Source organism: Dromiciops gliroides, chromosome 3 (assembly GCF_019393635.1).
Source record: "Dromiciops gliroides isolate mDroGli1 chromosome 3, mDroGli1.pri, whole genome shotgun sequence".
NCBI classification, from domain to species: Eukaryota; Metazoa; Chordata; class Mammalia; order Microbiotheria; family Microbiotheriidae; genus Dromiciops; species Dromiciops gliroides.
The window spans coordinates 309,270,269-309,296,291 of NC_057863.1; positions in this window are offsets into that span (position 1 = coordinate 309,270,269).

Genomic DNA, 26,023 nt, shown 5'->3' on the forward strand with positions numbered 1-26,023 from the left:
GGCAGTTTTCTGAAGGAGAAATCAAAGCTACTTATTGTCATATGAAAAAATGTTATAAATCACTAATGTTTAGAGAAATGCAAATTAAAACAACTCTGATGTACCACCACCTCACACCTGTCAGATTCACTAATATGACATAAAAGGGAATAATAAATATTGGAGAAGTTGTGGAAAAATAGGAACTCAAGTGCGTTGTTGGTGGAGCTGTGAACTGATCCAACTATTCTGGAGAAAAATTTGGAACTAAGCCAAGGGCTACAGGACTGTGCCTACCCTTTTATCCAGCAAAAATACTATTAGGCCTATATACCAAAAAGATCATAAAAAAGGGGAGAAGACCCACATGTACAAAAATATTTATAGCTGCTCTCTTTGTGATAGCAAATAATTGGAAATTGTGGGTATGCCCATCAATTGGGGAATGGCTAAACAAGTTGTGGTATATGAATGTAAAGGAATACTATAGTGCTGTAAGAAATGACAAGCAGGCAGATTTCAGAAAAACCTGGAAAGACTTACATGAATTGATTCTGAGTTAAATGAGCAGAGTGAGGAGTATCAACACAGTATCAACAACATTATGCAATGGTCAACTGTGATAGACCTAATTCTTCTCAGCTATAAAATGATCCAAGATAATTCCAAAAGTCTCATGATGGAAAATACTCTCCACATTCAAAAAAAATGAACTGTGGAATCTAGATGCAGATTGAACCATGTTTCTTTGTTTTTTGTCTTTGTTTTTTTTTTCTTTTTTGAAGTTTTTCCCTTTTGTTCTGATTCTTCTTTCACAGCAGGACTAATGAAGAAATATATTTAAAGTGATTATACATATACAACCTATATGATATTGCTTTCTGTCTTTCACTGTTGGGCTACTTCCATTATCTTTTGATATACACAGGTATAAATGTTACTACTAATTATAGTCTTGTGAAAGAAAGTCAAGACATTAGGGGCAAAGGTGATGATTTTAAATAAGGAATTCTATGAATAAAACCAGACTTGGGAAGCAGATAGCAAGTTAAGAAGATGGTGTTAGAGAATGAGATTTGGGTTTGTGAACTGTAGTTTAAAATATAGAAATAATAAGCTCATGATTAAATATAGAGCTGATATAACAATTGATCTTAAAAATTTATATCTTAAACCTTACAAACATAATCAAAAGGATAGAGACACAAAAAGGAAAAGGGCTTACAAAGACTACCTACATTTAACTACCAAACCACATGCAATAGATTACCTATAAGAAAGGAAGAATAATAATGGTAGAATTACTTAAAATTTCCTTTGTTATATGAATCAAAGATAGGAGCTGGATATTACAGCCAAAGACTCAGATGTCTATGCAAAAATATTTAAAGCATAAAAGATAAACTAGAGATCCTAAGAAAAAGAAATAATCGATCTCATAGGTATTGCACTTGGTGGAACAAGGACCAAGTACACTTTTTTTTCAAATGGACTTGATTAAACAAATTTGGAGAGGAATGATTAGAAGGGGTGGGAACTGAATACTATGAGGTAGAAGATTGGATGCTATCCTTGGAATAAGGAAAATCTAGGTTCACATTATGCCTCAAACAGTTATTATTTTTGTGACTTTGGACAATTTACTCAAACTCTCCTCTTAGTTTCTTCATGTGAATAATGTGAATAACAATAGGATCTTTTACCATACAATTGCTGTTAGGCACAAATCAGGTAATAATTATTAAAGCACCTTGGAAACTGTCAAGCTTTCAATGAAGATGGAAACAGAGTTAATACTGTTATTGAAGCACACAATATATCATCTAGGCAGTAGGAGGAAATAGATGAGGAGTTTGAGAAATGGCTGTTCAGAGAAAATGAAAAATGCTACAGATGATGAAGAGAGGACAGCTGTTCAACTCTTACTTTGATTGTATTTTTTTGTGAAAAAAAATGATTTTGTACTGAAAAGGATAGAAAAAAATGTCTAAATCAAAGTGACACTGAAGATAAGTAAACGGTATAGATAACGGTGCTACTCTTGATAAGTTCACATTATTGGACACAAGTAATGTATGCATTAGACTCCTAAAAGAAATAATAGATGTAACTGTTGAGCTACGGTTCATGATCCTTGAAAAGTCATGGAGAACTGAAAGAGGTACTAAAGGTTGAATGACAACTGCCCAAATTTTTTTCTTAAATGAAGAAAACTAATTCTACAAATCATAAGCCTATGAGTTTTAGGTCTACTCATGGAAAATATCTGGATACCATTATTCGTGGGCTAGATAGTAGTCCTCTAGAAAAGGGAATAGTTCACCAAGAACACATTTTCATTAGAAAAGGTTATAGCAGACCATATCTATCATTTACCTACCTACCTATCTATCTGTCTATCTATCTATCTATCTATCCACATATGTGTATATATGTGTATATGTATCTACATGGAGACAGAGGTAGAGTTATCCCTTCTACATCTTAGGGTTAGGTGTGCAGCACCCTCAAGATCTGGAAAATCCGTACACATTTTTTTGGCCCTCCCTTCATACCAGAGAAGAAGTTTGAATTATCATGATATTAAAAGATAAAATATGTTGATATTATATAATACTATACATATAGTATGCATTTCTGAGTTTCTAAACTTTTCCTGTGTTGTCATCTAGTCTTCACATGTTGTTTACAGCTTCTGCAAAACTCCACCAAAATTACTATTTAATTTTTATGCTGACTAGCAATATGTTGAAACCATGATGGGGAAAGTCACAATGTGGAAGGGATAATTGTAGTTATAGATATGGGTATAAATATAGTCAGATAAAGGCAATTATTCATGTAAATTCTCATTATGCAAATTGCACTAACTGGTAGGCAGGCAACATGACTGGGCTCTAGCTCTTGGCAGGTGATGGTGGACGTAGAACCAGCAGTAGAACTGCTGCAACCCCCACTCAGGGGTCCTCTGCTCTAGAAACTGAAGCCTTCTCTGGCTGTGGAGTCTCAAGGAATTGAAGCAGCTTCTGGGTTTGGTTTGGTTTTTTCTTTTCTTTTCTTTTCTTTTCTTTTCTTTTCTTTTCTTTTCTTTTCTTTTCTTTTCTTTTCTTTTCTTTTCTTTTCTTTTCTTTTTTGTGGGGCAATGAGGGTTAAGTGACTTGCCCAGGATCACATAGCTAGTAAATGTTAAGTTTCTGAGGCCGAATTTGAACTCAAGTCCTCCTGAATTTAGGGCCAGTGCTTTATCCACTATGCCACCTAGCTGCCCCCAAAGTAGCTTCTGTTGCCAAGGGTCTCAGAGTCACAGAGGGGGAAAGATCACAAAGAGCCTCATGAAGGGACCAGGACCGGGAGGTCAGTGGAATTCCACTTATTTTAATCAAGATCTGGCTCTGTGTGTGTGTGTGTATGTATACACACATACATATGTATGTATATGTGTGTATATATACATACATATATATGTATAAAAATAGTAGTTAACATTTTATATAAATTATTAGGATAATTGAATGAATAATATTCTTCTGTTTGGCAGATGAAAAAAAGAATGGGAAGAATAGCTAATGGTTGCATGACCAATAACATCATTAATAGATCCTTTCTGTAAAGCACAATAGAACAAAGTAACTCATATTAAAGTATTGTTAAATGTTCTAGCTTTTTGGGAGGGCCTTTGAATTGTAAGAGAACAGAAAAAGAGTTTGGGATTGATCTCTCATGCTGGAATTTTCAGGTACTTTTATGTGGGAGATATTTACATGGTAAGGAGAGAAGAGAAGAGACATTGGAAGAATCTTCCTTTCTCCTCCACTGATTCAACACAAGGAGATTTCTGAAAGTAGTCTAAACAGTTAGACTGTCTGCTGCTGCTCTAGAAATGACAGCGAAACAAGAGGCTGTTGAATGCCAGGACTACTGCTCAATGTTTCTTTGTTAAGTAACTGGGTATGGAAGGGGACTTTGGAACTTTGTTTTTCCTCAAGAGACAACTCCTCCCCAAATACCCTGGTATAGTAACACCCTAGAGGTCAGCCCACTAAACCTGTAGTCAATGCTCACATAGTCAAATCACCATATCCCTTTTCATGTTCTGTGTTTTTTCTATTATTTTCAAGTTGCTGTTAAGAAAAACTTTCTTGGAATGAAATGGTGTGGAGATGGATGGCATTTGGGTATGCATTGCTAACAGAATATTTATGTTTCTACACCCACATATATCTCCTCTAGTCTTTGTAAGTCATTTCTGCTTTAAAGGGCTTTGGGTATTGTACCACAAAGTTAATAATGCTTGTATTTGTGGATAATGTGATAACATGCTAGACAAAACCTAACATTTTTAATAAAAGCAACACACAACTAGTATTTTTGGAAGGTGATTACAAATGATATAGAGCAGCATGTTAAGCTACCTAGAATAGGTTGGCTTTGAACAACTCAAGGGCAAAGGGGGTACAAAATAAATAAGGATATTGATTTAACAATGACATTCTTAGCCTGAAGAAGCCTAAACCTTTATTTGAGAAGATGTGGTGACCCTCAGTGTCATACCTTTAATGTTATCCTTTTATCTTGTGAATATGTTCAGGTCATACCCCCTTATGTTCTTCCTTTACACTAAACTTTTGTTTTCCTAGAAATCTGTAGTTACAGATAAAGGCAAAAAGAATTTTAGGAAACACGGAGATCATACACCACCAACCCAAATAAAAGAAAACACGAAAACATTTTTCAGCTATGTTTCCAACTAGCCCCTTATCTTTTGTTTTTCATCCACTCAGTCATGGATGTAGCTAGTCGCCTGTGGAGGTAGAATTATCCTGCTGCCCACATGCCATCCATTGTCTTGAGAGCTTAAACAGGCTTTAAAAGAGAAAGAATATAGAGGTCATGAAGCCCAACTCCTTTATATTAGTCGGGAGGAAGCTCGAGTCCAAAAGTAATGAAGTGTCTTATTCAGGTTAACACAGTTAAATAGTAGAAGAACTAAGATATAATTAATACTCTTTCTTGCTAGATCTTGGTTCCAGGCATTGAAAAGCCTAAAGAGCTTAAACATCTTCATTGCCAGCCACTTATAGAGTTAGATATCCTCACCAAGAAATATAAATGTATAGACATCATAGACCTGGTTTACTGGCTTAACCAGAAGAAGAATTCCCTCTGAAAGAAGAGTAAATAACATGCTTATCAATTTTTCAGAGAACACAGAACTAGGAAAAAATAGATAGCAGCTGAATGATTTACAACAATATAAATGTGTGTATATGTTCACACTCATATACATATATGTATATGCATATGCATACTTCTATCCCTGATCTCCAAAAGCATTTTTAGATACAATTTCACTGGATCTAGAGTAAGAATTGGGGGAAATGGAGTACTAAAAGGGATTCATGGCCAGGGCATATATGAGGAGAAAAGGAAGAACCAAGGTTATAGAACTTAGGATAACTATATTTTCTTAAATTGAGACTGAATTTTTGTCAGGGCAAAAAGCCCTGAGGGAAGGGGAAGGATCAGTGGGAATGCTACACTAAAGTTTATCTACATACGCAATCTTTGCTTTATGAAGTTATAGCTCATGAACATCCCTGAAGGATTTTTGTTGTTGTCATTTGGCCAAGGCCCAACACAAGGTATAGATTGTATATTGATTCTGTGGTTTGAAGATGCAGGACATGTAGATTGGCATTGAATAAAGAGAAATTACTAAATCTTCATCAAATGAATGGTTGAATAAAGTATTTTAGGTGCTTATTATGAGCAAAGAGCTGGGGATACAGATAGAAGAATAAAGTAGTTTCTACTCTCAATGAGTTCATATTCTAATGGGATGGACAACACATATAGAAGGCTTTAGCTGCAAATAAGTTGAAAAGGTCCCAAGCTGGACCATTTCAACAGTGCTTAAGATATTGGTAACAAGATTTTTCTTTTCTAGTTCTTCAATACCAATGGCTGTAGCAACTGCAAGAGCAATTTCCAGGTTTATTTCTGCAAGGGTTGTTTCCTGGGATATTTGAAGACCATAATCTAGAAGTATTGATTTTCTCAAGGCTCTTAGCTTCAATGTGCTGAGCTGTCCCTATCAGGGTCTGAAGGGAAATGTTCGTCAAGGTGGTGTTAGTGGTCTGACTGGCCTTCCCCTATCTCCATCAGGATACTATGCAGTTTTAGCGAGGTGGCCCGTGAGAGTTTTAGATTCAGGGAGGATAAATGGCCTATTCTCATTCAAGTGAAGACAAAGTCCAATCCCACAAAACTTTTCAATCTAACACTTTGGAATCCAAGTACAGGATTGTACCAAAGGTGCACTGGTAAATTTTTAACATGGCTCTCCAAAAAAAAGTGTGGGGTGTGTGTGTGTGTGTGTGTGTGTGTGTGTGTGTGTGTGTGTGTGTGTGTGTATAAATACACAGAGGGCACACAAATTTAATCTATATTTTAAATTTTTTCTCCATCACTTTCTTAAATCTAGTGAAGTTAAACTCAAATTGAAGTGGATTCCTGAGGGTGGCATATTGACTTGGAAAACCATAAAATAACATTACCTATATTGTATTCTATGTTTATTTTTTAAAACATTTCCCAGTTGCATTTTAGTCTTTTTATTTTGGGCTCTATTCATGGGTTTTACACAGCACCATGTAGCCCTGTGGCTGAGAAGTTGATACTTCTGAACTCTAGACACCCAAAGGAACACAAAATCAAGGTCTGATTCGTAGTGCTTGATGATTTCTGAGGTATAAGTACTCATGGTGAATATTTAATAATGGTATCTCAAGAACTGGTTCAAGCAGGTTTCATTACAGCCTGGATACAAAAGATTTTTGTTCATCAGACTGAGGGAGACAGATGTAGCTCAAGTACCACCTTCTATAGGGATCATTTCCTGTTGCCTCTCAACTGCTAACATCCTCCGTTTCAAACTTCCTTGTATTTAACTCTTTTTTATTTATTCTCCTCATTTAAGATGTATATACTCATATGTGTACTTCTTTTCTCCCCATTAGAATGTAAGATCTCTGAAAGGAGAAATTCTTTCACTCACTGTATTTGTATCTCCAGTAACTAGCGTAGTGCTGAGCAACTCCTAGCCACTTAATTAATACTGGGAGATTGATAATCAAACCAAAAGAATAATAATTGAAGATGTCTAGAGGATTAAGACTCCAACAATAACTAGAGGATAAATAAAACATTAAAATGAGTATAAACTAATAGAATTATTTAAATGTAATTTAAATTATTAAAAAAGAATTATTAAAATATCAGCATCATTATTTATGACTTGTTCATTTCCATGTCATGAATTTTTACTCATTTGATATTAATTATCCTTTTTAGGTTCTCACATGTATTTGATAGATTAGTATTATATTAGGTTGATAGATTAGTATTATATTGTGTTAAGGGAGGCTAAACATATGAACTTTAATAACCTGTTGGTTTGGTGTCAGCACATAAGGAAACCTTATTAAATTATGTCAGTCAAGAACTATGTCCATATAATACTTTTAAAAATACTGAGAAAGAACAAACTGGAACATAAGAGGGTTGATGAAGGTGCCTTAAATAGAATTTCACTTATTTCACTCCTCACTCTTCATATTTGTTTTCAAAATACTTCCTCCCATGTTTTTTTTAATTAATAAAGTATTTTATTTTTTTCCATTACATGTAAAGATAGTTCTCAACCTTTGTTTATACAAGCTTCACAATTTCAGATTTTTCTCCCTCCCTCCCCTCCCTCCCTCCCTCCCCTAGACAGCAGGTAATCTGATATAGGTTATATATATATATAATAACATTAATCCTATTTCTGCATTAGTCATATTATAAGAGAAAAAAATCAGGGAAATGATGGAAAACCTCAAAATAGAAAAAAAACAACAGCATCAAAAACAAAAGAAATAGTATGTTTCATTTAGCATCTATACTCCGCAGTTCTTTTTTTTTTTTCCTGGATTTGGAGATCCTCTTCCATCACGAGTTCCCTGGAACTCTTCTGTGCCATTGCATTGGTGAGAAGAATATAGTCCATCACAGTAGATCAACACTCAATGTTGATGTTACTGTGTACAACGTTCTTCTAGTTCTGCTCATCTCACTCATCATCAGCCCACCCAAGACCTCCAGGTTTCTCTGAACTCCTCGTGCTCATCGTTTCTTATAGCACAATAGGATTCCATTGTATTCATATACCACAACTTGTCCAGCCATTCCCCAATTGATAGGCACCCCCTCAACTTCCAATTCTTTGCCACCATGTAAAGAGCAGCTATAAATATTTTTGTACATGTGGGTCCCTTTCCCCCTTCCATGATCTCTTTGGGAAAAAGACCTAAAAGTGGTATTGCTAGGTCAAAGGGTATGCACAGCTTTATCGCCCTTTGAACATAATTCCAAATTGCTCTCCAGAATGGTTGGATCAGTTCACAGCTCCACCAACAATGGATTAGTGTTCCAATTTTCCCACAACTTCTCCAACATTTATTATTTTCCTTTTTTGCATTTTAGCCAATCTGATAGGTGTCAGGTGGTACCTCAGAGTTGTTTTTCTTTGCATCTCTCTAATCATTAGAGATTTAGAGCATTTTTTCATATGGGAATAGATAGCTTTGGTTTCTTCATCAGAAAACTGCCTGTTCATATCCTTTGACCATTTCTCAATTGGGGAATGACTTGGGTTCTTATAAATTTGATTTAGTTCCCTATATATTTTAGAGATGAGGCCTTTATCAGAAGTAATGGCCTCAAAAATTGTTTCCCAGCTTTCTGCCTCCCTTCTAATTTTGGATGCTTTGCTTCTGTTTGTACAAAATTTTTTTAATTTAATGTAGTCAAAATCATCCACTTTGCATTTTATAATATACTCTATCTCTTGTTTGGTCATAAACTGTTTTCCTTTCCAAAGATCTGATAGGTAGACTATTCCTTTCTCTCCTAATTTACCTATGGTATCACCTCTTATGTCTAAATCATGTATCCATTTTGACCTTATTTTAGTATAAGGTGTAAGATGTTGGTCTATGCCTAATTTCTGCCATACTATCTTCCAGTTTTCCCAGCAGTTTTTGTCAATTACTGAGTTCCTATCCCAGAAGCTGGAGTCTTTGGGTTTATCAAACACTACATTACTAGTGTCATTTACTACTGCATTTCCTATGCCTAGCCTATTCCATTGATCTACCACTCTATTTTTTAGCCAGTAGCAGATAGTTTTGATGACTGCCGCTTTATAGTAGAGCTCCAGGTTTGGTACTGCTAACCCACCTTCCTGTGAATTTTATTTTTTCATTATTTCCCTGGATATTCTTGATTTTTTGTTTTTCCAGATGAATTTTGTTATTATTCTTTCTAGCTCTATAAAATAATTTTTAGGTAGTCTGATTGGTATGACACTGAATAAGTAAATAAATTTAGGCAGTATTGTCATTTTTACTATATTAGCTCTGCCTATCCATGAGCAATTGATATCTTTCCAATTATTTAGATCTGATTTGATTTGTGTGAAGAGTGTTTGGTAGTTGTGTTCATAGAGTTCCTGGGTTTGTCTTGGCAAGTAGACTCCCAAGTTTTTTATATTATCTACTGTTACTTTAAGTGGAATTTCTCTTTCTATCTCTTGCTGCTGGGCTTTGTTGGTCATGTATAGAAATGCTGATGATTTATGTGGATTTATTTTATATCCTGCTACTTTGCTAAAGTTGTTAATTGTTTCAAGTAATTTTTGAGTTGATTCTCTAGGACTCTTTAAGTATACCATCATATCATCTGCAAAGAGTGATAGTTTTGTTTCCTCCTTGCCTATTCTAATTCCTTTAATTCCTTTCTCTTCTCTGATTGCTAAAGCTAACATTTCTAGGACAATATTAAATAATAGGGGTGATAATGAACATCCCTGTTTCACCCCTGATCTTATTGGGAAGGCCTCTAATTTATCTCCATTGCATATAATACTTGCTGATGGCTTTAGGTAGATACTGTTTATTATTCTAAGGAAAACTCCCCCTATTCCTAAACTCTCCAGTGTTTTTATTAGGAATAGGTGTTGTATTTTGTCAAAAGCTTTCTCTGCATCTATTGAGATAATCATATGATTTTGGTTGGAATTCTTATTGATGTCATTGATTATGTTAATAGTTTTCCTAATGTTGAACTAGCCCTGCATTCCTGGTATAAATCCCACCTGGTCATAGTGTATTATCCTGGTGATCACTTGCTGTAATCTCCGTGCTAATATCTTATTTAAGATTTTAGCATCAATATTCATTAGGGAAATTGGTCTATAATTTTCTTCCTCTGTTTTTGCTTTGCCTGGTTTTGGTATCACCACCATATTTGTGTCATAAAATGAATTTGGTAGAACTCCTTCTTCACCTATTTTTCCAAATAATTTGTATAATATATTGGAATTAATTGTTCTTTAAATGTTTGGTAAAATTCACCCATAAACCCATCTGGCCCTGGGGATTTTTTCTTAGGTAGTTCCTTAATGGATTGTTCAATTTCTTTTTCTAATATGGCTTTATTTAAGGATTTTATTTCTTCTTCAGTTAACCTGGGCAGTTTGTATTTTTGTAAATATTCATCCATTTCATTTAGATTGTCAAATTTATTGGCATACAATTGGGCAAAATAATTCCTAATTATTGATTTAATTTCCACTTCATTGGTGGTAACATCCCCTTTTTTGTTTTTGATACTGGTAATTTGGTTTTCTTCTTTCTTTTTTTTAATCAAATTAACCAATATTTTATCTATTTTATTGGTTTTTTCATAAAACCAGCTCTTAGTTTTATTGATTAATTCGATAGTTTTTTTGCTTTCAATCTTATTAATTTCTCCTTTGATTTTCAGGATCTCTAATTTAGTATATAATTGGGGATTTCTAATTTGTTCTTTTTCTTGCTTTTTAAGTTGCATGCCCAATTCATTAATCTCCTCTTTCTCTTTTTTATTCATGTAAGCATTTAAAGCTATAAATTTTCCCCTAAGCACTGCTTTGGCTGCATCCCATAGATTTTGGTATGTTGTCTCATTATTGTCATTTTCTTGGATATAGTTATTGATTGTTTCTATGATTTGTTGTTTGGTCCATTCATTCTTTAGAATGAAATTATTTAGTTTCCAATTGATTTTCATTCTACTTTTCCTGGCTCTTTCTTACATGTAATTTTTATTGCATCATGATCTGAAAAGGATGCATTTACTATTTCTGCCTTTCTACATTTAACTATGATGTTTTTGTGCCCTAATACATGGTCAATTTTTGAAAATGTGCCATGTACTGCTGAGAAAAAGGTATATTCCTTTCTATCCCCATTCAATTTTCTCCAGACATCTATCATGTCTAACTTTTCTAATAATCTATTCACCTCTTTCACTTCTTTCTTATTTATTTTTCAGCTAGATTTATCTAACTCTGAGAGATGAAGATTCAGATCCCCCACTAGTATAGTATTACTGTCTAATTCCTCTTGTAACTCATTTAATTTCTCCTTTAAGAACTTGGATGCTATACCACTTGGCGCATACATATTCAATATTGATATTACTTCATTATCTATACTACCTTTAAGCAAGATGTAATTTCCTTCCTTATCTCTTTATATGAGATCTATTTTTGCCTGTACTTTGTATGAGATAAGGATTGCTACCCCTGCTTTTTTTACTTAAGCTGAAGCATAATATATTCTGCTCCAGCCTTTTACCTTACTCTCTGTGCATCTCTGCTTTAAACGTGTTTCTTGTAAACAGCATATTGTAGGATTCTGGTTTTTAATCCACTCTGCAATTCGCTTCCATTTTATAGCAGAGTTCAGTGCATTCACATTCACAGTTATTATTACTGACTGTCTGTTCCCCTCCATTCTATTTACCCCCTTTGTACTTTCCCCCCTTCTTTCACCCTATTCCTCCTCACCGACGTTTTACTTCTTACCCCTGCCTCCCCAGATCTGCCCTCCCTTTTTATCACCTCCCCTCTCTTTTCTTTACCCTTTTCTCCCTTCCTTTTGTCCTCCCTTCTATCAGTCCCCCCCTTTCCCTTCCCCTTTTGTTTCCCTAAAGAATGAGTTAAGTTTCTTTATCCCAATGAACGTATATGTTATTCCCTCTTTGAGTCAAATCTAATGAGAATAGGGTTGAAACCATGTTCCCCCCTCCTTTCTTTCCCTCTATTATACTAGGTTTTTTTCCACCTCTTCATATGATATAATTCATCCCATTCCACCTCCCCTTTCCTCTCCTCCCCATAGACTCCCTTTTTAACCCCTTTAATTTTTTTTTGTATTATCACATCAAAGACAATTTATATTTATACTCCCTGTGTAAAGTCTTTTGCTCTGCCCAAATACATTTACAGTTCTTAAGAGTTATGAGTATTATCTTCCCATGTAGGGATATAAACAGTTTAACCTAATAGGGTAACCTTTTATTGTATTCTCCCCCTCTGTTTACCTTTTTAAACTTCTCTTGAGTCTTGTATGTTGAGATCAAATTTTCTATTCAATTCTGGTCTTTTCACCAGGAAAAGATTGAAAGTCCCCAATGTCATTAAATGTCCATCTTTTCCCCTAAAAGAGAATGAAAATTTTTGCTGGGTAATAGATTCTTGGCTGCAATCCAAGCTCCTTTGCTTTCTGGAATATCATATTCCAAGCCTTGCGGTCCTTTAATGTTGAAACTGCCAGGTACTGAGCAATCCTGACTATGGCTCCATGATATTTAAATTGCTTCTTTCTGGCTGCTTAGAGTATTTTCCCCTTCACCTGCTAATTCTGGAATTTGGCTACAGTATTCCTTGGAGTTTTCCTTTTGGGGTCTCTTTCAGGAGGTGATCGGTGGATTCTTTCAATGATGATTTCATCCTCTGATTCTATGATATCAGGGCAATTCTCCTAAATAATTTCCTGGAATATGGTGTCTAGATTCTTTTTCTGGTCATGGCTTTCAGGAAGTCTAATGATTCTCAAATTGTCTCTCTTCGATCTGTTTTCCAGATCAGTTGTCTTTCCAATGAGGTATTTCACACTTTCTTCTATTTTTTCATTCTTTTGATTCTGCTTGACTGATTCCTGGTGTCTCATGGATTCCTTATCTTCCAGCTGTCCAATTTTAATTTTTAAAGCATTGTTTTCTTTAATGAAACTATGCACCTTTTTTCCATTTGGTCAATTGATTTTTTAAGTCATTGTTTTCTTCAGTGAAATTATGCACTTTTTTTCCATTTGGCCAGTCAATCCTTGTGCTTCCTTTTCCAAGCTGCTGATTCTTTTTTCATAGTTTTCTTGTTTTGCTTTCATTTCTCTCCCCATTTTTACTTCTACCTCTCTCAATTGATTTTTAAAATCCTTTTTGAGCTCTTCCAGGAAAGCTTTTTGTTCCTGAGACCAATTCACCTTCCCTTGTGAGGCTTCAGATGTAGACAATTTGAGGCTATTGTCCTCATCTGAGTTTGTGTTGGCTTCTTCCCTATTGATACAGAAGCTCTCAATGGAGAGGGCTCTTTTTTGCTTCTTACTCATTATTGCAGCTTATTTATTTATTCTTTAAGTTGAGGTCTGCTCTGGGGGCACCAGAGTCCCTGTTTTGGGCTTCTTGTGCAGGGGTATAGGTGCTGTGTGACCGGCTTTTTACTCTGAGGCCTTTATGGTGTGTGGAGATCCCCCGCCCTGCACTTCCTGTCTGCTTGCGCTCGGCCAGCCAGGCGTCTGATCTTGGCGTCTGATCCTGCCTGACCTGTTCGTAGCCCTACCAGCTGGTGCAGGTTGGTTTTTCCACTGTCCTTGGCCACCAGATTTTTGAACCAGGTTCCAGGGGCCTCAGTTGTTCGGCTGTGGCCCGCAGCTCCTGCTGACTTACCCTGACCCCCTCGGAGCTGGGTTGCTGCCCTGTGCTGGGCCTCCCTTTTGCCCGAGTCAGACCAACCTATTCCTGAAGTCTTCTAAATTATCTCTGGTTGGAGGACTGTGTGTCTCTGTCCCTTTGCAGGTTCTGTAGTTTCATAATCTGTTCAGAGGCTTGATTTAATGTTCTTTTTGAGGGAACAGAAGGAAAGCTCAGGCAGTTTGCTGCTTCCTCTCTGCCATCTTGGCCTACTTCCTCCCATGTTAAAGGGAATTTTTTGGACTAAACATTATGACTGATGATCCAAATATTGAGGCCCTACATTGTGCAGTTAAACAATAAGGATTTTGGAAAACATTGTTTACATGCATCATTTCTTATTTGGCCATGAATGTCAGATTTTTTTCTTCTAATTTTGTGAATTGTTTGGGATTTCCATGAGAATTTTTTTTCTTATTCAATATTTTATTCTTCCCAATTACATGTGTAACAATTGGAGTGATGCCACCTACTGGAGAGTCACTGTAGGAACGCTCTTCCATGAGGAGAAGGCATCTGAGGGCAAGCCATGCAATCAGGTCCTTGGCAACAGGAAGTGACTTTTGCTCCTGGGTACTATCAAAGCTACCAGCCAATTAGCTTGAAGCTGTGTGTGTGTGGGTGTGTGTGTGGAGTGCAATAATTCTTAAATTATCTCTCCTGGATCTATTTTCCATGTCAGTTGCTTTTCTACCTCCTTTCCCATTTTACTTTTCAAGCTGTGGACTTTTTTCTCATGACTCTCCCGCATTGCTCTCATTTCTCTTTCCATTCTTTCCTCCCTCTCTCTAAATCTTCCTTCTATCTCTCCTACTTTTTCTTCAAAATCCCTTTTAAGAACTTCCAAGGCCTGAGACAAATTCAGATTTTTATTGGAAGCTTTGGATTTTGGAGCTTTGACTTTGTTATTATATCCTTCTGAGGGTGTATTCTGATCTATCTTTCCTTTAAAGAAGCTGTCTATTGTCTGCTGTTTTCTTTGCTGACTCATCTCAAGCCAGAAGTAGATGTCTGATTGAAATCTGATTCTCTTTTACTTGACTTTTAACTCCCTCTTACAGTGGGGCCCTACTTCCAAGCTATACTGTCCCAACTTTCAGAGGGTTCTAGGTGTTTCAGTTGGAGGGAGGGCAGGTTTTTCTCTTACCTGGCCTGTTCTCTGGTCTGAAGATAACCTCAAGCCAACTTACTAATTAACCAACCAGCAAAGATTTTTGTGCTGTGGTTCTTAGCTCCTGATGAGCCTGTGCCCCTCCCCCACCTGGGCTTCTTGCTTGCTCAGGATTTCTTCCTGGTGCCCTGCTGGGGGAGGGTGGGGGGAGACAGCTGAATTCCTCCCTAGGGGTCCCTCTGACAACCCTGCACTATCACCCTTGGCCAGCTGTTCAGCCCTCTCACCCAACTCCAAGCTCAGTTCCAGAAAATGCTGGTGCCACAGCTGATTCTGAGGTTCGGGGGGGGAGGGGGTAAGTTCCTCTGGTGTGGTGTATCTGGTGTCTGTGTTAGAGTGATTGTGGGTTGGGATTCTACTAACAGCCCTGCACAGCCCTCTTTAATCTGTCTATGGCTGGAAAATAATCTCAGCCCATCTTTTTGTGGGTTTTTCTGCCCCAGGGGTTCTTTTATTGCTTTTTTGGGGGTAATTGTATCAGAAGCTCTGTGCATTTAATGTCTTTCCTCTGCCATTTTGGCTCCACCCCCAGGTCATTTTTTTTTCCAATGAGATATTTCACATTTTCTTCTATTTTTTTTTATTCTTTTGATTTTGTTTGATTGTTTCTTGGTGTCTCATAATGTCATTAGCTTCTACTTGTCCTATTCTAAATTATAACAAATTATTTTCTTCAGTCGGCTTTTGTACCGCCTTTCCCTTGGCCAATTCTACTTTTTGAGGAATTCTTCTCTTAAGTGAATTTTTGTGTATATATATATATATATTTCCATTTGGAAAATTCTGCTTTACAAAGCATTCTTCTCCTTATTGTCTTTTTGTCATTGTTTTACCATTTGGCCATATCTGTTTTTTGTTTTTGTTTTTTAAATAGTATTTTTTGTGCCTCCTTTACCAAGCTGTTGGATTTTTTATTAAAAATAATTGTCTTGATTCACTGTCATTTCATTTTTGTCTTTTTTGGGGGGCAGGGCAATGAGGGTTAAGTGACTTGCCCAGGGTCACACAGCTAGTTAAATGTCAAGTGTCTGAGGCTGGATTTGAACTCAGGTCCTCTGGAATCCATGGCCAGTGCTTTATCCACTGTGCCACCTAGCTGCCCCCACTGTCATTTCTCTTCCTAATTTTTCCTTTACCTCCCTTACTTGATCTTCAAAGTCCTTTTTGAGCTCTTCCATGGCCTGAGGCCAGTGCAAATTTTTCTTGCAGGCTTTGGATGCAGGAGTTTTGACTTTCTTGTCTTCTTCTGAATATGTATTTTGATCTTCCTTCCTAGCATAGTAACTTTCTATGTCAGAATTTTTTTCTGTAATTTGTTCATTTCCCAGTCTATTTCTTGACTTTTAATTTTATGCTAAAGTGGGGCTTTAGTTCCCAAATAGACGGGACACTGTCCCAAGCTTCAAGTTTTTTATGCAGCTGTTTTCAGAGGTAGTTCTGGAGACCTGTAAGTTTTCAGTACTTTTAAGTTGGTATGATCTAGGGAGAGGTGTATTTACTACTATCCTGTACTGTGCACTGGTTTGTCATTGATTATAAACACTCTTTTCAACCCTGGAACTGTGTTCAGGGTCACTGCTCCATTATGGCTTCAAACTCTGCTGTGCTAATACTCCTCTTTGCACTGTTACTAAGACCCAAGCCTGCCACCCAGATCCAAGTATAGGCAACATAGCAGGGTCCTGCCCCTGGTGCCAGCACAGGGACCCCTGTAAATCACCTTCTGACCTGTTGTCCAAGCCCCTTACTATCTGTCGGCTGAGAGGTCTGGAAACCACCTCTACTGCCATTGATTTAGTTACCTCAAGGCCAGCTCCTAGTCTGCTGGGACCTGATCTGTGCTGTCCCTGTCTGGGCTGGACTGTACTCCACTCTTACCTTAGTGCAAAGCACTTTTCTTGTCACCATTTTTAATTGTCTTTTTCTGGAATTTTTTTCCATTGTGTCTCTGTCTATTCTGCCACTCTAAAATTTGTTTAGAGTCATTATTTACAGGTATTTGGAGGGGTTTTGGGGAGAGCTCAGATGAATCCCTGCCTTTATACTGTCATCTTGGCTCCACCTCTGAGATTTCTAAGAGATTAAGAGGAAGTATGACATAGTAGAAAAAAGAAGCTGATTTTGAAAATAGGAAAACCAGGATTCAGACCTTGCTTTTAACATATGCTATATGATCATATGATCTGGGGTAAGTCTCTTAAGCTGCAAGGGTCTAGTCAAGGAAGGCTATAAATTGAAAACATTTGGTAGAAGCTTTTTCTTCTGGGCCTACCCATACTAGTCAGATTACAGGTCCAGTTCCTAATGTTCCCTGAGAATTGAATGGAAAACTCTCCAAGACTAAGTAATACCAAAATTTCTAGGTAACAACAGCAATCATGAACAATACTTTTTATTAAATATGCCTTATGTTTACATAGTACATAAGAATTTGCAACATGTTTTTTACATGATATTAACTTGATAAATTCTCACAAAAATTCTGAATGATAAATAGGTTAAAGTATTATTATTATTATTCTTTTACAAATAAAACTGAGACTCAAGGAGATTACATGACCTGTCCAAGGTCACACATTTGCTACAACCTCTAGCCATAACTCAAAATGCAGTTCTCAGATTCTAAATCCAATAACCATTATCCCTGACTTGTGTCTAGCTCTTCTAACTACCTGTATGACCTTCAGAAAGTCACTTAACCACACTGATCAGTTTCTTAGTCTTTTAAATAAAAGGTTTGGACTAAATGATCTCTAAGATCTCTGCTAACTCTAAATCTAATATCTTATGATTGATGATTAAAAAGTCAGAATTTATAAAGAATGCAAAAGGAGGGAGATGCAGTATATGGAGGTATGCCAGGACCAAGAAAGGGAAAAGAATATGTTCTGTGTCTTCTTCCAGTCAGTCAATAAACATTTGTTTTATTGTTGTTTGGCCTTCATTTTTGAAAGAGGACCAGTGATATTATGGGTCATGTCTTGACTTGCGCTGAATTGGATTTAAGTGAGGCGGAGTTGTTTCACAAAGTCACCCTTACACTCTCTTCCAGTCATAGAAGTCCAAGGGCAGGACAAATGTCAAGATGATTGGCTTTGGCTGGGGTGCAGTGAATGACATCTTTCATGTCTGACTAAGCTCTAAGCACTTCAAAGTGCCTGATTTAGCTAACTTCATGGAGTTGGAAAAAATGTTCTCATCCACCCATTTTTCCAGGAAAAGTCTTTGCTTGGGGTAGACATACCCCTAAATCACCAGTGGGCTTGAGGTCTGTCAGTTATCCTCAACTTGCAGAGACAGTTTATTAGGGTGTGTTTGCTGAACATGCTACAACTTCTTAGAGACACAGGTGAGAGTTGACTGATGATGAACACCAAGGTGTTCAACAAGCCCTCACACAAGAAGGCCTAGTCCACTCTGGAACCCAAATACTCTAAACATGTATTAAGTACTTACTATGTGCCAGGCATGTGCTAAGTGCCAAGCAAACAAAGTGAAGCAAAAAGTCTTTAGCTATTTAGTTTGGCATTCTGTTCTGATTACATTGCTCAGATAATTGGAAAATTTCTATTTTGCTTTGTGTTGTAGACAGAGCCTGAGTGTTGGTTATTTTTTAAAGCTGATTCAAGTGGTCACCTCCTTTACACTGGAAAATCAGAGGAACAGCTATGGCTCCTGCACATCTGTTCAGCATTAACTCCAGAGGTATCAGTTTGTTTTGTTGTTCCAGCTGCCTTCAAACTGAATCTGAAGCTAAGTAGGGGAGGAAATGAGAAGGACCCAGATACAATGAAATGCAAATGACCGGCCACTTAACTGCTTAGTGGCATCCAATTCAAACACTGGCAGGCTTTGTCTCTTTGCTTTTTTAATTTGTTTGTTTTCTTTTCACTTCATCAAGGCCCTGTGGGGGTTGGTAGAGTTATAATGCCTTCTAGTCCTATTGTTTTGCTCCTTGTTGGCCCATGGTCTGCCTGTGCATTTTCAGTTGTGTTACTAAAAGAAAAGACCTTCCATCTGTGAGGGAGAAAAGTAGTGAATGAGAGTTCTAAAAGAATCCTGCTAGAGCATGACAAGATCCGCAGAACAAATAAAACTGATGAAAGTGGAGGCCTTCTGTCACTTGAGAAAGTTTTCAGCTGGGCCAGGAGTTAAAGAGATGTGACCCCTTGCATTTCTGCAAAAAATGAAAAGTCATAAAAGTCAATGAGATGAACATGCAGGGGTTTGAGGAAGCATCAGATTATTATAGTGAAATTAAAAAAAAAAAACACCTCACATTTATACTGCTTTAAGCATTACAAGATGTTATCTTATTTTATCTCAAATCTGAGAGGTAAGATCTATCATTATCTCTATTTTACAGATGAGGAAACCAAGACTGAAAAAACTTCAGTCACTTCTCTAGGGGCATACAATTACTAAGAGTTGGTGCTGAATTTGGATTCAGATCTTCTTTACTCTAGGGGTTGGCTCTCTATCCATCATCTTACCTATCTGTACTTACCTTTGTAACTTAGAGTTGAGAAAAATAATGGGGAGCCCTTCTGATGGAAGATTGAGTTGATAGAATCCAAGCTGACATTCTTTACATTTGGTCTACAGATCCCAGATTCCCAATTCCCTCCCTTCTATCCCTCATATGTTGTTTTGATCTCTTGGTCAAGTGAAAAAAAAAGAATTAAGGTATGTTAATATGAATATATGGATCACCTGGATTTGATAGAGGTACCTTAAAATCCAAATGGGTTTTATGAAACCCTGAATTAATAGGAGCAAGATGCCCTTTGCCCAGACTTCAAAGCAAGGAGATAGTCCCCATTTACTTTCCCCAAGAGAATAAACAAACTCAAATGCCCCTTTGAAATTCCCATTCACTATCTTCTTTCCCCAGGAAGAGACTTCCTAAATCTCTGATAATACCCATTCCTGTTTCCACCAATCTATTCATTAGCACTGTTTTAAGCAGAGCTATTAAACTGATTTGTATTGTTTAATTGATTTACATTTGTAATGTATTGATTTGTATCCTGCCAATGAAGTTATTCTGTAAACTGTGAGCCAAGAAACTTTAAAACCTTTGGAAAGAAGAGGAGTTTTGAGCTTCTTTCTTAGGGAAGACTCCACACATGATCATGTGTTATTTCTTTCTTCTTGGGACAACAAAATATTAAATTGATATTATGTTTTTCAGTCTGTCTCTGGTTTGTTTCTTAAGAGGACAGGTATCATGTTCTCTGATCTGGTTCATTTGTAGGAGATATTATAAGATATAATTTCTCTGAATTGTTCTATTAATTTTGTAGGAGAGATTAAACATTATTTCTCTGATCTGTTTGTAGGAGACAGGCAGATACAAAAACTATATTTTAATATTCGACAGGTGTAATTCAAGCCATGGCAAGTGCATATCTTCATGATGTTCTAAGGAAGAGGCAGGATATGCAATAAGAAATTTAAGTGAGATTTATTGTATCAGGCAGTAAAGATGTCTATCTATATGTTTCCAATAATGATACCTTTCTCTGAGTGTTACAGACTCTTAAGAATTATTCCAAAGCTCTGATATCCGTACTTCAATTCAGTTCTAGTTATATCTAGAGACTAAAGTAGAAATATCAGAAATGTCTTTAGGAAATCTTTCTAGGTGGGGATTTTAACTCCATATCATAGGATTGACAGACTCAGAGAGATGTGTCAGATAAGAGTTCCTACTTTATACTCAAAACAACCTTTAAAAAATAACTCCATTTTTTTTTCTCAGAATATATTGGGAGAAAAATGTTGAAGAGAGATGAGGAATATCACCAGAAGATTTTACTAAGGAGAATAAAGTGGCACACCACTTGATGCCTACTATTTTCCCTACCCTTTATTGTTTCTTGTTTTCATTTCACAGTTTTTCAGGATATGCAATAAAAGCAGAGATTAGAAAACTGAAAAATGCATGTTTTAAGTAAAAAACAAATCATTCTCTGTTATCTTGCAAAGTCTGCCCTTACATTTCAGTCTTCCTTTTTTCTTTTGTTTGTTTTGTTTTAATACTTTCACATTATGCCTAGGATAAGAAGGAGGGCAGAGAGAAATGAAGCAGGTCTCTCTAGTCCACAGTCCTAAAGTGCAACAACCAAATGTTTTAAGATCAGGTCTTTTATGAATGATGGGCTGATCCATATTCGTTAAAAATATATTTTGTGAGAAAAGGGCTTCTATATTAAAAGTAGAACTGTTTTCTTTCCTCATCTTTTTGTTTTGTTTTGAAGAGAAAAGAGGGGGAAAAGCATAGGATTAATTCTAATTCATGAAGAACAGAGATCAAAATCAGGTCCATTTGGGGCAGCTATGTGGCGCAGTGGATAGAGCACTGGCCCTGGAGTCAGGAGGACCTGAGTTCAAATATGGCCTCAGACACTTAACACTTACTAGCTGTGTGACCCTGGGCAAGTCACTTAACCCCCATTTGCCTCACCAAAAAACAAAACAAAACAAAATCAGGTCCATTCTCCTTGTCTTCACCAACCATACTGAGGAATTTAGTTTAGTAAAAAGATATGATAGAAATTAAGAAATCTAGAAATACTTGAATATGCATTTATTATGACAGCCTTAGAGTTTAAAAGCAATCCAAACTTTAAATACTTTTCACAAGTCTACATTATTTTCTTGATTCCACCATACACACTTTTGCCCCTTCCCTACCTTTGTTACTACTTAAATATGTTTCTGTTCCTGGAAATTTTATGAGCATTAGCCTGAGTACAAATCCCAATTCAAGCAAACAAGCAAACAAGCAAACAAACAACAACAAAGTAGATAAAAGGTAGTTTGTTTTATTTTTCTTAAATCTTTTTCTGATTTTCTATCATTTTACCCAGAAATTAAGTATATAAACACATGAATGAGATGTTTCAATTTTAATAGGGAACATTTGAGAATGGGGATCCTAGAAAGCCAAGGCCAGATTACCTGTAAATATGAATGTATGGATCATGTATATATGAATGACTTGAATTTAATGGAGTTGTCTTATTATCCAAAACAATTTTTTTATTAAACTGTTTTAATAGAAGGAAAATGCCCTTCTACTGAATTTCAATCTTAACCCAGATAGCTAGCAGATAAAAGTCCCTACCTGGTGACTTCTTTCCCCAGTATGGTAAGTCCCTTTCTTATGGGGACATCTGAGTATCCTCATCCTTGCCAAACTCTTTATTTTTTGGAATCCTGTAATCTTATCAGGATACTTCTGTATTTTTTCCATACTTGTTATAACTGAAATTGTTTAACTGCATTTACTTTAGGTTCATTTGTATCATGCTACTGAAGTTAACTTGTAATCAGTGAGTTAATAAACCTTAAATACCCTTAGGAAGAGGGAGTCTTTGAGCCCCTTTTGGAAGGGATCTCCATATGATCATGTGTCTTTCTTCCTGGGACAAATAAATTGGTATTATGTTTTTTTCTGTCTGTCTCTGATCTGGTTTTTCTTGTAGAAGAAATTATGAAAAATAATTTCTCTGATTTGATCTGGTTTTGTCCTATAGGAGACATATACTCTGATCTATTTATTTTTTGTAGGAGATATTATAAAATTAATTTTTCTGATTTGTTTATTAATTCATTTTTGCAGGAGACAGGCAGATAACACCTATATTTAATTTTCAACACCCCTAAATAGTCATTTTATTCATATTTATTCATCCCTCTTGCCCTCTCTTTTGCACAGTTCCCTTCCCAAAGTTCTCAAACAAATGTATAGGCCAAGATAATATAATCAAAATGACAATTCTACCTTAATATACTTATTCAGTGACATAGCAATCAGATTACTCATAAATTATTTTATAGAATTAGAAAAAATAACAAAATTCATCTGGAAGAACAAAAAGTCAAGATTATCAAGGGAACTAATGATGAAAAAAATACTCAGGAAGGTGGGCTAGCCGTACCAAATTTGGAGCTTTACTATAAAGCGGCAGCCATCAAAACTATTTGCTACTGGCTAAGAAATAGAGTGGTAGATCAATGGAATAGGTGAGGCACAGGAAACACAGTAGTATAGTATTCTACTGTTTGATAAACTAACTATAGTAGTCTACTGTTTGATAAACACAAAGACTCTAGCTTCTGGGATATGAACTCAGTATTTGACAAAAACTGTTGGGAAAACTGGAAGATAGTATGGCAGAAACTAGGTATAGACCAACATCTTATAGATTATACAAAAATAAGGTCAAAATAGGTTCAAGATTTAGACATAAAGGGTGATAACATAGATAAATTAGGAGAGGAAGGAGCAGTTTACCTCTCAGATCTATGGAGAGGAAAACAACTCATGTCCAAAAAAGAGATAGAGAATATTAAGAAATGCAAGATGGATGAATCTGACTACATTAAATTAAAAAGGTTTTATACAAACAGAAGCAATGCAGCCAAAATTAGAATGGAGGCAAAAAGCTAAAAAATAATTTTTACAGCCAGTATTTCTGATTGAGGCCTCATCTCTAAAATATATAGAGAATTAAATCAAATTTATAAGAATGTACGTCATTCCCCAATTGAGAAATGGTCAAAGAATATGAATAAGCAATTTTTTGATGAAGAAATCAAAGCTATCTATTGCCACATAAAAAATGTTCTAAATCACTATTGATTAGAGAAATGCAAATTAAAACAACTCTGAGGTACCGACACCTATCAGATTGGCTAATGTGACAAAAAAAAAAAGGAAAATAGTAAATGTTGGAAAAGCTGTGGAAAAATGGGAACATTAATGTATTGTTGGTGGAGCTGTGAACTGATCCAACCATTCTGGAGAAAAATTTGGAACTAATAATACCCTTTGACCCAGTGGTACTACTGCTAGTTCTGTATCCCAAAGAGATCATAGAGGAGAGAAAAGGAGCCACATGTACAAAAATATTTATAGCAGCTCTCTTTGTGGTGGCAAAGAATTGGAAATCCAGGCTAAACAAGTTGTGGTATATGAATGTAATGGGATACTATTGTCCTGTAAGAAATGATTAGCAGGAGGAGTTCAGAGAAACCTGGAAGAACTTACATGAGCTGATGTTGACTGAGAGGAGCAGAACCAGGAGAACACTGTACACAGTAACAGAAATATTGTGTGATGAACAATGGTGATAGACTTGACTCTTTTCAGGAGTCCAATGATTCAAAACAATTTCAAAGAACTCATGATAGAAAAATGTTCTCCACATCCAGAGAAAAGAACTGTGGGTTCTGTATGCAGATTGAACCATACTGTTTCTAATTTTTGGCTGTTTTTTTTTTCTTTTGTGAGGATGTCCACCTGTGTTCTGATTCTTCTTTCACAAGATGACTAATGCAGAAATATGTTTAATGTGATTGTACATATATAAACTATATCAGATTGCTTTCTGTCTTGGGAAGGAGGGAAGAAAGGAAGGGAGGGAAAAATTTGGAACTACAAATCTTATAAAAACAAATATCGAAAACCATCTCTATATATAACTGGAAAATAATAAAATACTTTTATGATTTTAAAAAAAGAAAGTACATTGAAGATATAAGATTTACAAGGGCTACTTTCAAAAGCCTAAAAATAAATTAGCTGGAAAGGGGTACATGCTATCCATTTAATTTCTTGCCCTCCCACACTGAAGGAGAAAAATGCAATGCCATATTTCACATTTATAATGCATTTAGAGTATATTGCATTTAGATAATAGCCTGAGAATTAGTAAATATGAAGGGAGGAAATGGACCTGGGATTTTAAGTTTTCTAACAATAGGGAATGTTTCATGGGCTTGGTGGAAGAGGGAATGTTTTAGTAGAAATCAGAGAATACAAGAGCGTAGTAAAGCAGGACGTGGATTTTTCTTGGCCATTTCACGTTTGAGATTGTGTATGACTCACTGTAGTGCTTATTTCAATTATGAGAAGCAGTATTGTGTGTTACATTGAGAGCTCAGTTAAAGTTAAGGAAGATCTGTGTTCAAGTCCTTGTTTATGAAACATAATGTGTGTGTGACACTGGACAAGTTATGTTAAACTCTTACTACCCTAAGTAATTTTATAAGAGAACAATTTCCCTTATCAAGAAATTGTTGCTGTTCTTAGTCATTTTTTAGTCCTACCTAAGTCTTTGTTACCATATTTGGGTTTTCTTGGCAAAGATACTGGAGTAGTTTGCCATTTCCTTCTCTAGTTCATTTTACAGATAAGAAAGCTGAGCTAGACAGCGTTAAGTGACTTCATCAGGGTCACTCAGCTAGCAAGTGTTTGAGACCTGATTTGAACACAGGAAGAGGCCTGATTCCAGGCCCAGCACTTTATACATTACTCCACCTGGATGACCTGGCTTAAACAAATGAAATCCCATTTCTGCTTTTTACTCTAACTTAAATATGATCTAAGTCAGGATCCAGGATTGGAATCTTTCTTTCTTTCACCTCTCCCCTCCCAGCAAAAATGAATAGTTTATGCACAAGGGCATGTATTCCTCAGGATTAGAAGAAATAGAACACTACCTAATTAATAGTAGTGATTGATATCTTTTTGTTCCTCTCCTCCCCAGGGCAGAAGGTTTATTTGGATTTTGTTTTTGTTAGGCTGTAGGGTATTTAGGGAAGACTAGTATTTCTGCTGTAAGTATTGTTGAGCCCCTTTCAAGGCTGCTTTACATTTTTAGTGTCCACATGATTTACCCAACTCTCACCTGTGGCTCCTAGTTCAACCATATGCAACAGACATAACTCAGTAAATTGTTTCTGTAGAAGGGCTAAACCAGGTCAAGGGTAGCCAATAGGCCTCAAATCCAATCTGTGATTTAGGGGGGTTCCTAATGCAATATTTCCTGTGGCTGAATGGGAAAATCAGAATAATTTGTTCCAATGGCCAAGAATTTGGCTGAAGCAGACCATGTGGAGCCTTAGAACTTGGTTAGACATTGAAGACACCAAGGTCATGCACTGCATCCTGAGCCATTG